Genomic DNA, 15489 nt, shown 5'->3' on the forward strand with positions numbered 1-15489 from the left:
AGCCAAGGTGAGGGGGACAGCAGGCCTCCTGCCCCAGGCTGTGCTGCCATTTCCTGGTCTCTGCTGCTGCCTGCGCAGGCCTCCTGGGAAGCCCTCGTTGCCGCTGCAGCATGCCTGAAGCGGGCACAGCTCAGGGACCAGACCCAGGCAGAGCAGCCCTGGAGGACTGGCGAATGCTTGCTAGGGAGAACGCCCACGGGCTCAGGCCGGACAAGGCCTTCGCCCCCACCAACAGCCGTACCTGGGGTAGGCAGCTGTGCCTCTGCTGTACTGCTCCAGCCCCAAGCCCACAGCCTGCACCTGCGTGCTTGATCCCTTTCCTCAAGCTCATCGCCCCAGTGGGCTCTTTGGCAGACCCACCCTCCCCTCCCTGACCTCCTGCCAGCTTGCTGCGACCTGGCATCCATCCCCACCTGGGCCTTGGCAGCACACAGGGTTCTCAGCACCCCCAGGCCACACGCTGACAGCTGCCCTCTCCAAACCTCAGCCCCACGTGGCTCCTGGCTGGGAGATGCCCGTGCCCTGATGCCCAGAAGGGAAAGAGAGGAGGTGCGGGGAGCAGGGCTTGGCCTGCCTCTTTGGGGAAGGCCTGTGGCAGCCCCGTGCTCTCTGCAGCTGGCAAGAGGCAGGAGCCAAGTGGACGACTACCTGTGTCAGAGCCTGCCGTACTTGGAGGACTCTCAGGCATCCTTGCGAGAGGTGGCCGTGAGGTTCCTTGGTGAGCCACACCCCCGGGGTCCCTCTGTTTGCAACTTGCTCCTAGGCCCAGCTGCCCCTGCCCGGCAGCAAGCCCTGTGGCTGCCAGGGCCCAGACTGCCTGGTGCAGGGCCTGGGCTTGCAGGAGCCCCGCTGGGTGGACGGGAGACTTGCTCGTTCCCACCCCAGCCCCCGAACCTCCCCCATCGGCTACTGTGCTTCCCTGGGCTCAGCCCCGCCAAAGGGGAGGAGGGTGTGTCGCGAAGCTGGCAGGGCCGGCGGGGAGCTGTGCTGCGGCGAGCGTGCTGGGGAGCGTCAGGTGTGAAGGCTGCTGTGTGCCTAGGGCTTGCCGGGCGACGCTTGAAGAACCCAAGGGAGGAGACGCTGCGGGATATCTGCAACGGTGAGTAAGAGCAGTGCCGTGCTGGCAGCGGTGGGCAGAGGGCAAGGGAGGCGGAGCGTGGGCAGTGTGCTGCAGTTGCCATGGCCTGCTACCATCCTCATCTTGAGAACTCCATGGAAACAGCCAGCATCAGGCCGGAACCTGCAGGCTCTGCGCTGCTGGCTCCGGAGAGCACGGGAGGGCTGGAAGTGTCCTCTGGGAAACGGCTCTGCTTGTGAGGAGAAGGAGGACAACAATCCCAGGCCCACGGTGCCCTTGCACTGGCGACCGCCTGAGCAGGCAAACAGTCTGGGTCGTCTGCAACAGTGTCATCATCCTGCTTCCCAGGATCCAGACCAGGGGGTGAGTTCAATGGCGTTGTGCCACCTGAAGCAGGACAGAAGCCCTTGGACGGGAGAGGTGCGTGCGTATGACTTCATCCATGCCCTCTTGGTGGTGGGCTGCCTGGGCCCTGCGGCTGATGCAGCCCAGCTGCTCCCCTGCTCCTACACTGGAAGGGTTTCCCGTTGCTTCCTGTGGCTGAGGAGCGTGGCAGGGTGGCGCGGTGCTTTGCTTGGACACCTGTCTGTGCCTGGAAGGACCCAACCCACGACACTTTGCCTTACTCTTTCGCTGCAGGGCGAATCTGTAGAGGTAGTGAAGAGCATCCGCAGCCCCACAGCTGGTCCTTGCCAGCACAGCAGAGGAGGAGTCGCCCCACCAGCTTCCCCAGCATGTGGAAGTCGTCCGTGGCAGCGAGGGCAGGCTTGTCTCTGACGCCATCAGAGGGGACGCAGGACTGGGGGAGGGCGGGAGCAGTGGGAGCAGGGTGAAGGTGAGGCGGTTGTGGGCGACACCTTGCTCACAGCCGTGATGAGAGGGCTGTGGCAGGGTGTGTCCCAGCCCATCCGCCTCTGCATACTGCCAGGTGTTTGGCCCAGCCAAGGGGCAACCTCGCCTCCCTCTGAGCAACCCCTGATCCTGCACAGCAGCCATGGCAAGGTGAGCAGGAGGCTGCCTCCCTGCCAAGGCTGAGGATTACCTGGCTTAGCACCAGGCTGATGGGGAAATGAGCCTGTCCCCAGTAGGGGCAGCATCCCATGCAGCCCTGTGGTCATTCAGAAATCGGCAGACTTCTCCGCAGCCGCGTCTTCTCCGTGGGAGAAGTCAACACCCCAGCGAGGAAGGAGGGGCGCCCCGGCAAACCTGGGCCTACACACAGCAGTCGCTCTTCCACAGAGCCCTGCCTGAAGTGGCCCCGAGGCTCGTCTGCTGGCCCCGTTGGCTTACCATTCTCTGAGAGGCCCTCAGAAAGCTGTGGGCGGCAAGCAGACCCAGCGCCTTCCCACTGCGCAGGCAGGAGCCATTGACGCTGCATGGCAGCGCTCACCGCGGCCCCTTGCTGGCCCCCACCAGCTCTCGGGACCACACTGCCACGCCTAAGCACAGGGCTTTTGGGGGGGCCTGGTCCTGTAGCAGAGCAGGTGATCTGAGCAGGTTTGTAAAGTGGGGCTTTGGCATCACAAGAGTCACCCGAAAAGCGCTAAGGTTGGGACAGTTCCAAAGGGACGGAGAATTTGTTGCTTGAAGAGCTGCATGCTACCCAGTGGCGGAAAGACTGGGGAAGCTTCTGAGGTCCGGAGGAAGCCTGTTTGCTGAGGCGGTGCGGCTGGGAAATCGGGAGGGGGACATGAGCTGGGTTGGAGGGCGGGGGGCACACAGTTCTGCACCCTTTTCCCCAGGCCATGTGGTCAGCAGGCACGGGGTGGTCTTCACCTCTCCATCGCCTCTACCTTCCCAGAGAAGCGAGCTCACAAGTACATCTGTGGCTGCGGGCAGCACCTGCTCACTGGGTGGGGAGCAAAGCAGGATTTGGCTCTGCAGCTCACCTGCCAACAACCTCCTCCCATCCTGGTGGGGGAGGGTGGGGCGGGTGGTGGAAGCAGAAGCCACCCCTTCCCCTACAGCTGGCCTTCTTTTCTGGGACACTTTTTTGTTGTTGTTTTGTTTTTGTTTTTGCAGAAGTGGTAGACCTCTGACTGTGCGTCTGAGTGTGAAAAACCACGACCAAGCCCATGGTTTCTTTAAGCTCTACATACTGAAGGACTCGAGGCAGTGCTTGGCTGGGCAATATGCGTGTGCTGTCTGGGCAGCTTGCTGCTGTGAGGCTAGGAGGCTTTCAGCGCTGGGCAGGCTGCTGGTCACCACGATGTCCCCATGTGCAGCACTTTTGTCTTGTCTGGACAGCACAACACCTCCAGTACCTTTTGGTGTGTGCAGGTGTGGCTGCCGTTTGCTGCAGACGCATCCGATACGTGGGGCACGTGCAAGTGGCCAGAAACACAGATGGCAATCGGACTGACATATTTCAGGAGTGAGAGAGGGGCAATGAGGCATGGCGAAGGGAACTGAGGCACTGAGATGCGGAGTGTCCAGTTGGCTGGGAATGTGGCGGTGTTGCTGTGGAGGGGCAACCTCCGTGCAGAAACCTCAGCGTGCAAAAGCTCAAGCCCGCTTCCCCGCCCAAAAAAGCCAGGAGAAATGCTCAGAGGGCTCAAGGAGCAGAAGCTGAGCCTCACGGGCTTCGAGCACACAGCGCCCACAAGGCTCGACAAAAAGCTGACAAGCTGCTCGCCCCATGTGTGTGCTCACCACTGCTCCCTTGACCCCAGGTCCTAGTAGCACTGCCTCTAGCACCAAGCCGGGCTACGCGCTGCCACCCACAATGCAGGCACAAACCAGGATGTTGCCAGTGGCAGCACCAAACTAAAACACGCTCCTGCCTATGCACAGCGAGTCTTAGCGCCATTCCCTGCTGCAGCATGGGCATGTCACACGACAGCAGCACATCGGAGGAGGCCCTCACAGAGACTGCACGGGGAACGCAGAGAGACAGGGGCTGCTCAGCCCATTAAGACCGCTCTGGCCTTGGTCTGCATCCTGAATGGCACTGCTTGCCTAAGCATATTGGGCACAGGAAGGCAGCAGCCCTTGCCATTCCTTGCCCAGCTGCCTCCCTGCTTCACAAGAGCCCCACGGCAGAAGGCCTTCAGTTATCCCAGAAGCTGTCACCAAGCAAAGGACTAGCCTTCCAGAAGCCTCGCCAATGCCTTCCTCTTCCCTCATCCCTCGCTGCTGCAGAGCAAAGCTTGCCCGAGGCCTGGCCGGCGAGAGACAAGCAGGAAAAAAGCATGCTTGTGCTGCCTCTTTGCAGAAACGCTCCTTGCCTGTTAGGCGCCATGCTGCGGGGTGCAGAAGAAAGCACTTGCCTCTCCCTCAAACACCTCCTCCGCCACCCAGGGCTCAAGGGCAAGAGCTGTGCCCACGTCAAACTTGCCTCCACATGGCTGGGGCAGCCACACAACGGGTGCTCCGCTTCCCTTCCTCCGCTCCCAAGAAGGAGCGCAAGGCCCACTTGCAGCTTACTACTTGCAGAGCCGCCCTGCGAAAAAGTCTCCAGGACCCAGCAGGGCTCAAAGGGAAGACCAGGGCAGAAGCCGAGCATGCCTCCGCAAATCGAGGGCAGCCACGCAAGAAGTGCCCTGCAAGACTTTCTCCCATCCCCAAACTTACACTAGGCCTACTCACGCATCACTACTAGGCGGGCCAAACTGCTAAATGCCTACCTAGCCTACCATCTACAGCTCTCAGGCAAGAGCTTAGGGCATGCTAAGATTCCTCGGCTTTGGGAGGGCAGCCATAAAGCACGTGCCCTGCCGCCATTCCTCCCTTGCTGACGATTTCACCACTGCTGCCCTCAAGATCTGCCCAGATGCCTGGGCCGGGGCATGTCCCAGCTCTCCAAGGGCATGACCCCCCCGCCACCCGGGAACACAAGTCCTTCTCACTAGGCTCAGCCTGCATTAGGCCAGTGATGCAGAGGGAAGGTGCAGCACCTGCAAGGCATGAGAGCGAGAGCCAGCGCCCCTCCCCGCCCAGGACCCCCAGCCAGGGTAGGGACGAGTCAGCAAAAGGGGATGCAGTCAGGACAGGGCACTGGCCAGCTATCCGGGGCTCAAGGCTCTGGCCAGCTGGAGCCTGGGCATGAGGGAGCAGTGATGGAGCAGCATGGGCGAGCCAGGCACTTTGAAGCCACTTGAGACTCTGCCCCCGCATCTTCCCACAATGGGCTGGCAAAGGGGCAGAGCTGAGCCAAGGTGAGGGGGACAGCAGGCCTCCTGCCCCAGGCTGTGCTGCCATTTCCTGGTCTCTGCTGCTGCCTGCGCAGGCCTCCTGGGAAGCCCTCGTTGCCGCTGCAGCATGCCTGAAGCGGGCACAGCTCAGGGACCAGACCCAGGCAGAGCAGCCCTGGAGGACTGGCGAATGCTTGCTAGGGAGAACGCCCACGGGCTCAGGCCGGACAAGGCCTTCGCCCCCACCAACAGCCGTACCTGGGGTAGGCAGCTGTGCCTCTGCTGTACTGCTCCAGCCCCAAGCCCACAGCCTGCACCTGCGTGCTTGATCCCTTTCCTCAAGCTCATCGCCCCAGTGGGCTCTTTGGCAGACCCACCCTCCCCTCCCTGACCTCCTGCCAGCTTGCTGCGACCTGGCATCCATCCCCACCTGGGCCTTGGCAGCACACAGGGTTCTCAGCACCCCCAGGCCACACGCTGACAGCTGCCCTCTCCAAACCTCAGCCCCACGTGGCTCCTGGCTGGGAGATGCCCGTGCCCTGATGCCCAGAAGGGAAAGAGAGGAGGTGCGGGGAGCAGGGCTTGGCCTGCCTCTTTGGGGAAGGCCTGTGGCAGCCCCGTGCTCTCTGCAGCTGGCAAGAGGCAGGAGCCAAGTGGACGACTACCTGTGTCAGAGCCTGCCGTACTTGGAGGACTCTCAGGCATCCCTGCGAGAGGTGGCCGTGAGGTTCCTTGGTGAGCCACACCCCCGGGGTCCCTCTGTTTGCAACTTGCTCCTAGGCCCAGCTGCCCCTGCCCGGCAGCAAGCCCTGTGGCTGCCAGGGCCCAGACTGCCTGGTGCAGGGCCTGGGCTTGCAGGAGCCCCGCTGGGTGGACGGGAGACTTGCTCGTTCCCACCCCAGCCCCCGAACCTCCCCCATCGGCTACTGTGCTTCCCTGGGCTCAGCCCCGCCAAAGGGGAGGAGGGTGTGTCGCGAAGCTGGCAGGGCCGGCGGGGAGCTGTGCTGCGGCGAGCGTGCTGGGGAGCGTCAGGTGTGAAGGCTGCTGTGTGCCTAGGGCTTGCCGGGCGACGCTTGAAGAACCCAAGGGAGGAGACGCTGCGGGATATCTGCAACGGTGAGTAAGAGCAGTGCCGTGCTGGCAGCGGTGGGCAGAGGGCAAGGGAGGCGGAGCGTGGGCAGTGTGCTGCAGTTGCCATGGCCTGCTACCATCCTCATCTTGAGAACTCCATGGAAACAGCCAGCATCAGGCCGGAACCTGCAGGCTCTGCGCTGCTGGCTCCGGAGAGCACGGGAGGGCTGGAAGTGTCCTCTGGGAAACGGCTCTGCTTGTGAGGAGAAGGAGGACAACAATCCCAGGCCCACGGTGCCCTTGCACTGGCGACCGCCTGAGCAGGCAAACAGTCTGGGTCGTCTGCAACAGTGTCATCATCCTGCTTCCCAGGATCCAGACCAGGGGGTGAGTTCAATGGCGTTGTGCCACCTGAAGCAGGACAGAAGCCCTTGGACGGGAGAGGTGCGTGCGTATGACTTCATCCATGCCCTCTTGGTGGTGGGCTGCCTGGGCCCTGCGGCTGATGCAGCCCAGCTGCTCCCCTGCTCCTACACTGGAAGGGTTTCCCGTTGCTTCCTGTGGCTGAGGAGCGTGGCAGGCTGGCGCGGTGCTTTGCTTGGACACCTGTCTGTGCCTGGAAGGACCCAACCCACGACACTTTGCCTTACTCTTTCGCTGCAGGGCGAATCTGTAGAGGTAGTGAAGAGCATCCGCAGCCCCACAGCTGGTCCTTGCCAGCACAGCAGAGGAGGAGTCGCCCCACCAGCTTCCCCAGCATGTGGAAGTCCTCCGTGGCAGCGAGGGCAGGCTTGTCTCTGACGCCATCAGAGGGGACGCAGGACTGGGGGAGGGCGGGAGCAGTGGGAGCAGGGCGAAGGTGAGGCGGTTGTGGGCGACACCTTGCTCACAGCCGTGATGAGAGGGCTGTGGCAGGGTGTGTCCCAGCCCATCCGCCTCTGCATACTGCCAGGTGTTTGGCCCAGCCAAGGGGCAACCTCGCCTCCCTCTGAGCAACCCCTGATCCTGCACAGCAGCCATGGCAAGGTGAGCAGGAGGCTGCCTCCCTGCCAAGGCTGAGGATTACCTGGCTTAGCACCAGGCTGATGGGGAAATGAGCCTGTCCCCAGTAGGGGCAGCATCCCATGCAGCCCTGTGGTCATTCAGAAATCGGCGGACTTCTCCGCAGCCGCGTCTTCTCCGTGGGAGAAGTCAACACCCCAGCGAGGAAGGAGGGGCGCCCCGGCAAACCTGGGCCTACACACAGCAGTCGCTCTTCCACAGAGCCCTGCCCAAAGTGGCCCCGAGGCTCGTCTGCTGGCCCCGTTGGCTTACCATTCTCTGAGAGGCCCTCAGAAAGCTGTGGGCGGCAAGCAGACCCAGCGCCTTCCCACTGCGCAGGCAGGAGCCATTGATGCTGCATGGCAGCGCTCACCGCGGCCCCTTGCTGGCCCCCACCAGCTCTCGGGACCACACTGCCACGCCTAAGCACAGGGCTTTTGGGGGGGCCTGGTCCTGTAGCAGAGCAGGTGATCTGAGCAGGTTTGTAAAGTGGGGCTTTGGCATCACAAGAGTCACCCGAAAAGCGCTAAGGTTGGGACAGTTCCAAAGGGACGGAGAATTTGTTGCTTAAAGAGCTGCATGCTACCCAGTGGCGGAAAGACTGGGGAAGCTTCTGAGGTCCGGAGGAAGCCTGTTTGCTGAGGCGGTGCGGCTGGGAAATCGGGAGGGGGACATGAGCTGGGTTGGAGGGCGGGGGGCACACAGTTCTGCACCCTTTTCCCCAGGCCATGTGGTCAGCAGGCACGGGGTGGTCTTCACCTCTCCATCGCCTCTACCTTCCCAGAGAAGCGAGCTCACAAGGACATCTGTGGCTGCGGGCAGCACCTGCTCACTGGGTGGGGAGCAAAGCAGGATTTGGCTCTGCAGCTCACCTGCCAACAACCTCCTCCCATCCTGGTGGGGGAGGGTGGGGCGGGTGGTGGAAGCAGAAGCCACCCCTTCCCCTACAGCTGGCCTTCTTTTCTGGGACACTTTTTTGTTGTTGTTTTGTTTTTGTTTTTGCAGAAGTGGTAGACCTCTGACTGTGCGTCTGAGTGTGAAAAACCACGACCAAGCCCATGGTTTCTTTAAGCTCTACATACTGAAGGACTCGAGGCAGTGCTTGGCTGGGCAATATGCGTGTGCTGTCTGGGCAGCTTGCTGCTGTGAGGCTAGGAGGCTTTCAGCGCTGGGCAGGCTGCTGGTCACCACGATGTCCCCATGTGCAGCACTTTTGTCTTGTCTGGACAGCACAACACCTCCAGTACCTTTTGGTGTGTGCAGGTGTGGCTGCCGTTTGCTGCAGACGCATCCGATACGTGGGGCACGTGCAAGTGGCCAGAAACACAGATGGCAATCGGACTGACATATTTCAGGAGTGAGAGAGGGGCAATGAGGCATGGCGAAGGGAACTGAGGCACTGAGATGCGGAGTGTCCAGTTGGCTGGGAATGTGGCGGTGTTGCTGTGGAGGGGCAACCTCCGTGCAGAAACCTCAGCGTGCAAAAGCTCAAGCCCGCTTCCCCGCCCAAAAAAGCCAGGAGAAATGCTCAGAGGGCTCAAGGAGCAGAAGCTGAGCCTCACGGGCTTCGAGCACACAGCGCCCACAAGGCTCGACAAAAAGCTGACAAGCTGCTCGCCCCATGTGTGTGCTCACCACTGCTCCCTTGACCCCAGGTCCTAGTAGCACTGCCTCTAGCACCAAGCCGGGCTACGCGCTGCCACCCACAATGCAGGCACAAACCAGGATGTTGCCAGTGGCAGCACCAAACTAAAACACGCTCCTGCCTATGCACAGCGAGTCTTAGCGCCATTCCCTGCTGCAGCATGGGCATGTCACACGACAGCAGCACATCGGAGGAGGCCCTCACAGAGACTGCACGGGGAACGCAGAGAGACAGGGGCTGCTCAGCCCATTAAGACCGCTCTGGCCTTGGTCTGCATCCTGAATGGCACTGCTTGCCTAAGCATATTGGGCACAGGAAGGCAGCAGCCCTTGCCATTCCTTGCCCAGCTGCCTCCCTGCTTCACAAGAGCCCCACGGCAGAAGGCCTTCAGTTATCCCAGAAGCTGTCACCAAGCAAAGGACTAGCCTTCCAGAAGCCTCGCCAATGCCTTCCTCTTCCCTCATCCCTCGCTGCTGCAGAGCAAAGCTTGCCCGAGGCCTGGCCGGCGAGAGACAAGCAGGAAAAAAGCATGCTTGTGCTGCCTCTTTGCAGAAACGCTCCTTGCCTGTTAGGCGCCATGCTGCGGGGTGCAGAAGAAAGCACTTGCCTCTCCCTCAAACACCTCCTCCGCCACCCAGGGCTCAAGGGCAAGAGCTGTGCCCACGTCAAACTTGCCTCCACATGGCTGGGGCAGCCACACAACGGGTGCTCCGCTTCCCTTCCTCCGCTCCCAAGAAGGAGCGCAAGGCCCACTCGCAGCTTACTACTTGCAGAGCCGCCCTGCGAAAAAGTCTCCAGGACCCAGCAGGGCTCAAAGGGAAGACCAGGGCAGAAGCCGAGCATGCCTCCGCAAATCGAGGGCAGCCACGCAAGAAGTGCCCTGCAAGACTTTCTCCCATCCCCAAACTTACACTAGGCCTACTCACGCATCACTACTAGGCGGGCCAAACTGCTAAATGCCTACCATCTACAGCTCTCAGGCAAGAGCTTAGGGCATGCTAAGATTCCTCGGCTTTGGGAGGGCAGCCATAAAGCACGTGCCCTGCCGCCATTCCTCCCTTGCTGACGATTTCACCACTGCTGCCCTCAAGATCTGCCCAGATGCCTGGGCCGGGGCATGTCCCAGCTCTCCAAGGGCATGACCCCCCCCGCCACCCGGGAACACAAGTCCTTCTCACTAGGCTCAGCCTGCATTAGGCCAGTAATGCAGAGGGAAGGTGCAGCACCTGCAAGGCATGAGAGCGAGAGCCAGCGCCCCTCCCCGCCCAGGACCCCCAGCCAGGGTAGGGACGAGTCAGCAAAAGGGGATGCAGTCAGGACAGGGCACTGGCCAGCTATCCGGGGCTCAAGGCTCTGGCCAGCTGGAGCCTGGGCATGAGGGAGCAGTGATGGAGCAGCATGGGCGAGCCAGGCACTTTGAAGCCACTTGAGACTCTGCCCCCGCATCTTCCCACAATGGGCTGGCAAAGGGGCAGAGCTGAGCCAAGGTGAGGGGGACAGCAGGCCTCCTGCCCCAGGCTGTGCTGCCATTTCCTGGTCTCTGCTGCTGCCTGCGCAGGCCTCCTGGGAAGCCCTCGTTGCCGCTGCAGCATGCCTGAAGCGGGCACAGCTCAGGGACCAGACCCAGGCAGAGCAGCCCTGGAGGACTGGCGAATGCTTGCTAGGGAGAACGCCCACGGGCTCAGGCCGGACAAGGCCTTCGCCCCCACCAACAGCCGTACCTGGGGTAGGCAGCTGTGCCTCTGCTGTACTGCTCCAGCCCCAAGCCCACAGCCTGCACCTGCGTGCTTGATCCCTTTCCTCAAGCTCATCGCCCCGGTGGGCTCTTTGGCAGACCCACCCTCCCCTCCCTGACCTCCTGCCAGCTTGCTGCGACCTGGCATCCATCCCCACCTGGGCCTTGGCAGCACACAGGGTTCTCAGCACCCCCAGGCCACACGCTGACAGCTGCCCTCTCCAAACCTCAGCCCCACGTGGCTCCTGGCTGGGAGATGCCCGTGCCCTGATGCCCAGAAGGGAAAGAGAGGAGGTGCGGGGAGCAGGGCTTGGCCTGCCTCTTTGGGGAAGGCCTGTGGCAGCCCCGTGCTCTCTGCAGCTGGCAAGAGGCAGGAGCCAAGTGGACGACTACCTGTGTCAGAGCCTGCCGTACTTGGAGGACTCTCAGGCATCCCTGCGAGAGGTGGCCGTGAGGTTCCTTGGTGAGCCACACCCCCGGGGTCCCTCTGTTTGCAACTTGCTCCTAGGCCCAGCTGCCCCTGCCCGGCAGCAAGCCCTGTGGCTGCCAGGGCCCAGACTGCCTGGTGCAGGGCCTGGGCTTGCAGGAGCCCCGCTGGGGTGGACGGGAGACTTGCTCGTTCCCACCCCAGCCCCCGAACCTCCCCCATCGGCTACTGTGCTTCCCTGGGCTCAGCCCCGCCAAAGGGGAGGAGGGTGTGTCGCGAAGCTGGCAGGGCCGGCGGGGAGCTGTGCTGCGGCGAGCGTGCTGGGGAGCGTCAGGTGTGAAGGCTGCTGTGTGCCTAGGGCTTGCCGGGCGACGCTTGAAGAACCCAAGGGAGGAGACGCTGCGGGATATCTGCAACGGTGAGTAAGAGCAGTGCCGTGCTGGCAGCGGTGGGCAGAGGGCAAGGGAGGCGGAGCATGGGCAGTGTGCTGCAGTTGCCATGGCCTGCTACCATCCTCATCTTGAGAACTCCATGGAAACAGCCAGCATCAGGCCGGAACCTGCAGGCTCTGCGCTGCTGGCTCCGGAGAGCACGGGAGGGCTGGAAGTGTCCTCTGGGAAACGGCTCTGCTTGTGAGGAGAAGGAGGACAACAATCCCAGGCCCACGGTGCCCTTGCACTGGCGACCGCCTGAGCAGGCAAACAGTCTGGGTCGTCTGCAACAGTGTCATCATCCTGCTTCCCAGGATCCAGACCAGGGGGTGAGTTCAATGGCGTTGTGCCACCTGAAGCAGGACAGAAGCCCTTGGACGGGAGAGGTGCGTGCGTATGACTTCATCCATGCCCTCTTGGTGGTGGGCTGCCTGGGCCCTGCGGCTGATGCAGCCCAGCTGCTCCCCTGCTCCTACACTGGAAGGGTTTCCCGTTGCTTCCTGTGGCTGAGGAGCGTGGCAGGGTGGCGCGGTGCTTTGCTTGGACACCTGTCTGTGCCTGGAAGGACCCAACCCACGACACTTTGCCTTACTCTTTCGCTGCAGGGCGAATCTGTAGAGGTAGTGAAGAGCATCCGCAGCCCCACAGCTGGTCCTTGCCAGCACAGCAGAGGAGGAGTCGCCCCACCAGCTTCCCCAGCATGTGGAAGTCCTCCGTGGCAGTGAGGGCAGGCTTGTCTCTGACGCCATCAGAGGGGACGCAGGACTGGGGGAGGGCGGGAGCAGTGGGAGCAGGGCGAAGGTGAGGCGGTTGTGGGCGACACCTTGCTCACAGCCGTGATGAGAGGGCTGTGGCAGGGTGTGTCCCAGCCCATCCGCCTCTGCATACTGCCAGGTGTTTGGCCCAGCCAAGGGGCAACCTCGCCTCCCTCTGAGCAACCCCTGATCCTGCACAGCAGCCATGGCAAGGTGAGCAGGAGGCTGCCTCCCTGCCAAGGCTGAGGATTACCTGGCTTAGCACCAGGCTGATGGGGAAATGAGCCTGTCCCCAGTAGGGGCAGCATCCCATGCAGCCCTGTGGTCATTCAGAAATCGGCGGACTTCTCCGCAGCCGCGTCTTCTCCGTGGGAGAAGTCAACACCCCAGCGAGGAAGGAGGGGCGCCCCGGCAAACCTGGGCCTACACACAGCAGTCGCTCTTCCACAGAGCCCTGCCCAAAGTGGCCCCGAGGCTCGTCTGCTGGCCCCGTTGGCTTACCATTCTCTGAGAGGCCCTCAGAAAGCTGTGGGCGGCAAGCAGACCCAGCGCCTTCCCACTGCGCAGGCAGGAGCCATTGATGCTGCATGGCAGCGCTCACCGCGGCCCCTTGCTGGCCCCCACCAGCTCTCGGGACCACACTGCCACGCCTAAGCACAGGGCTTTTGGGGGGGCCTGGTCCTGTAGCAGAGCAGGTGATCTGAGCAGGTTTGTAAAGTGGGGCTTTGGCATCACAAGAGTCACCCGAAAAGCGCTAAGGTTGGGACAGTTCCAAAGGGACGGAGAATTTGTTGCTTAAAGAGCTGCATGCTACCCAGTGGCGGAAAGACTGGGGAAGCTTCTGAGGTCCGGAGGAAGCCTGTTTGCTGAGGCGGTGCGGCTGGGAAATCGGGAGGGGGACATGAGCTGGGTTGGAGGGCGGGGGGCACACAGTTCTGCACCCTTTTCCCCAGGCCATGTGGTCAGCAGGCACGGGGTGGTCTTCACCTCTCCATCGCCTCTACCTTCCCAGAGAAGCGAGCTCACAAGGACATCTGTGGCTGCGGGCAGCACCTGCTCACTGGGTGGGGAGCAAAGCAGGATTTGGCTCTGCAGCTCACCTGCCAACAACCTCCTCCCATCCTGGTGGGGGAGGGTGGGGCGGGTGGTGGAAGCAGAAGCCACCCCTTCCCCTACAGCTGGCCTTCTTTTCTGGGACACTTTTTTGTTGTTGTTTTGTTTTTGTTTTTGCAGAAGTGGTAGACCTCTGACTGTGCGTCTGAGTGTGAAAAACCACGACCAAGCCCATGGTTTCTTTAAGCTCTACATACTGAAGGACTCGAGGCAGTGCTTGGCTGGGCAATATGCGTGTGCTGTCTGGGCAGCTTGCTGCTGTGAGGCTAGGAGGCTTTCAGCGCTGGGCAGGCTGCTGGTCACCACGATGTCCCCATGTGCAGCACTTTTGTCTTGTCTGGACAGCACAACACCTCCAGTACCTTTTGGTGTGTGCAGGTGTGGCTGCCGTTTGCTGCAGACGCATCCGATACGTGGGGCACGTGCAAGTGGCCAGAAACACAGATGGCAATCGGACTGACATATTTCAGGAGTGAGAGAGGGGCAATGAGGCATGGCGAAGGGAACTGAGGCACTGAGATGCGGAGTGTCCAGTTGGCTGGGAATGTGGCGGTGTTGCTGTGGAGGGGCAACCTCCGTGCAGAAACCTCAGCGTGCAAAAGCTCAAGCCCGCTTCCCCGCCCAAAAAAGCCAGGAGAAATGCTCAGAGGGCTCAAGGAGCAGAAGCTGAGCCTCACGGGCTTCGAGCACACAGCGCCCACAAGGCTCGACAAAAAGCTGACAAGCTGCTCGCCCCATGTGTGTGCTCACCACTGCTCCCTTGACCCCAGGTCCTAGTAGCACTGCCTCTAGCACCAAGCCGGGCTACGCGCTGCCACCCACAATGCAGGCACAAACCAGGATGTTGCCAGTGGCAGCACCAAACTAAAACACGCTCCTGCCTATGCACAGCGAGTCTTAGCGCCATTCCCTGCTGCAGCATGGGCATGTCACACGACAGCAGCACATCGGAGGAGGCCCTCACAGAGACTGCACGGGGAACGCAGAGAGACAGGGGCTGCTCAGCCCATTAAGACCGCTCTGGCCTTGGTCTGCATCCTGAATGGCACTGCTTGCCTAAGCATATTGGGCACAGGAAGGCAGCAGCCCTTGCCATTCCTTGCCCAGCTGCCTCCCTGCTTCACAAGAGCCCCACGGCAGAAGGCCTTCAGTTATCCCAGAAGCTGTCACCAAGCAAAGGACTAGCCTTCCAGAAGCCTCGCCAATGCCTTCCTCTTCCCTCATCCCTCGCTGCTGCAGAGCAAAGCTTGCCCGAGGCCTGGCCGGCGAGAGACAAGCAGGAAAAAAGCATGCTTGTGCTGCCTCTTTGCAGAAACGCTCCTTGCCTGTTAGGCGCCATGCTGCGGGGTGCAGAAGAAAGCACTTGCCTCTCCCTCAAACACCTCCTCCGCCACCCAGGGCTCAAGGGCAAGAGCTGTGCCCACGTCAAACTTGCCTCCACATGGCTGGGGCAGCCACACAACGGGTGCTCCGCTTCCCTTCCTCCGCTCCCAAGAAGGAGCGCAAGGCCCACTCGCAGCTTACTACTTGCAGAGCCGCCCTGCGAAAAAGTCTCCAGGACCCAGCAGGGCTCAAAGGGAAGACCAGGGCAGAAGCCGAGCATGCCTCCGCAAATCGAGGGCAGCCACGCAAGAAGTGCCCTGCAAGACTTTCTCCCATCCCCAAACTTACACTAGGCCTACTCACGCATCACTACTAGGTGGGCCAAACTGCTAAATGCCTACCTAGCCTACCATCTACAGCTCTCAGGCAAGAGCTTAGGGCATGCTAAGATTCCTCGGCTTTGGGAGGGCAGCCATAAAGCACGTGCCCTGCCGCCATTCCTCCCTTGCTGACGATTTCACCACTGCTGCCCTCAAGATCTGCCCAGATGCCTGGGCCGGGGCATGTCCCAGCTCTCCAAGGGCATGACCCCCCTGCCACCCGGGAACACAAGTCCTTCTCACTAGGCTCAGCCTGCATTAGGCCAGTAATGCAGAGGGAAGGTGCAGCACCTGCAAGGCATGAGAGCGAGAGCCAGCGCCCCTCCCCGCCCAGGACCCCCAGCCAGGGTAGGGACG

This window comes from Dromaius novaehollandiae, chromosome Z (genome assembly GCF_036370855.1).
Source record: "Dromaius novaehollandiae isolate bDroNov1 chromosome Z, bDroNov1.hap1, whole genome shotgun sequence".
NCBI lineage: Eukaryota > Metazoa > Chordata > Aves > Casuariiformes > Dromaiidae > Dromaius > Dromaius novaehollandiae.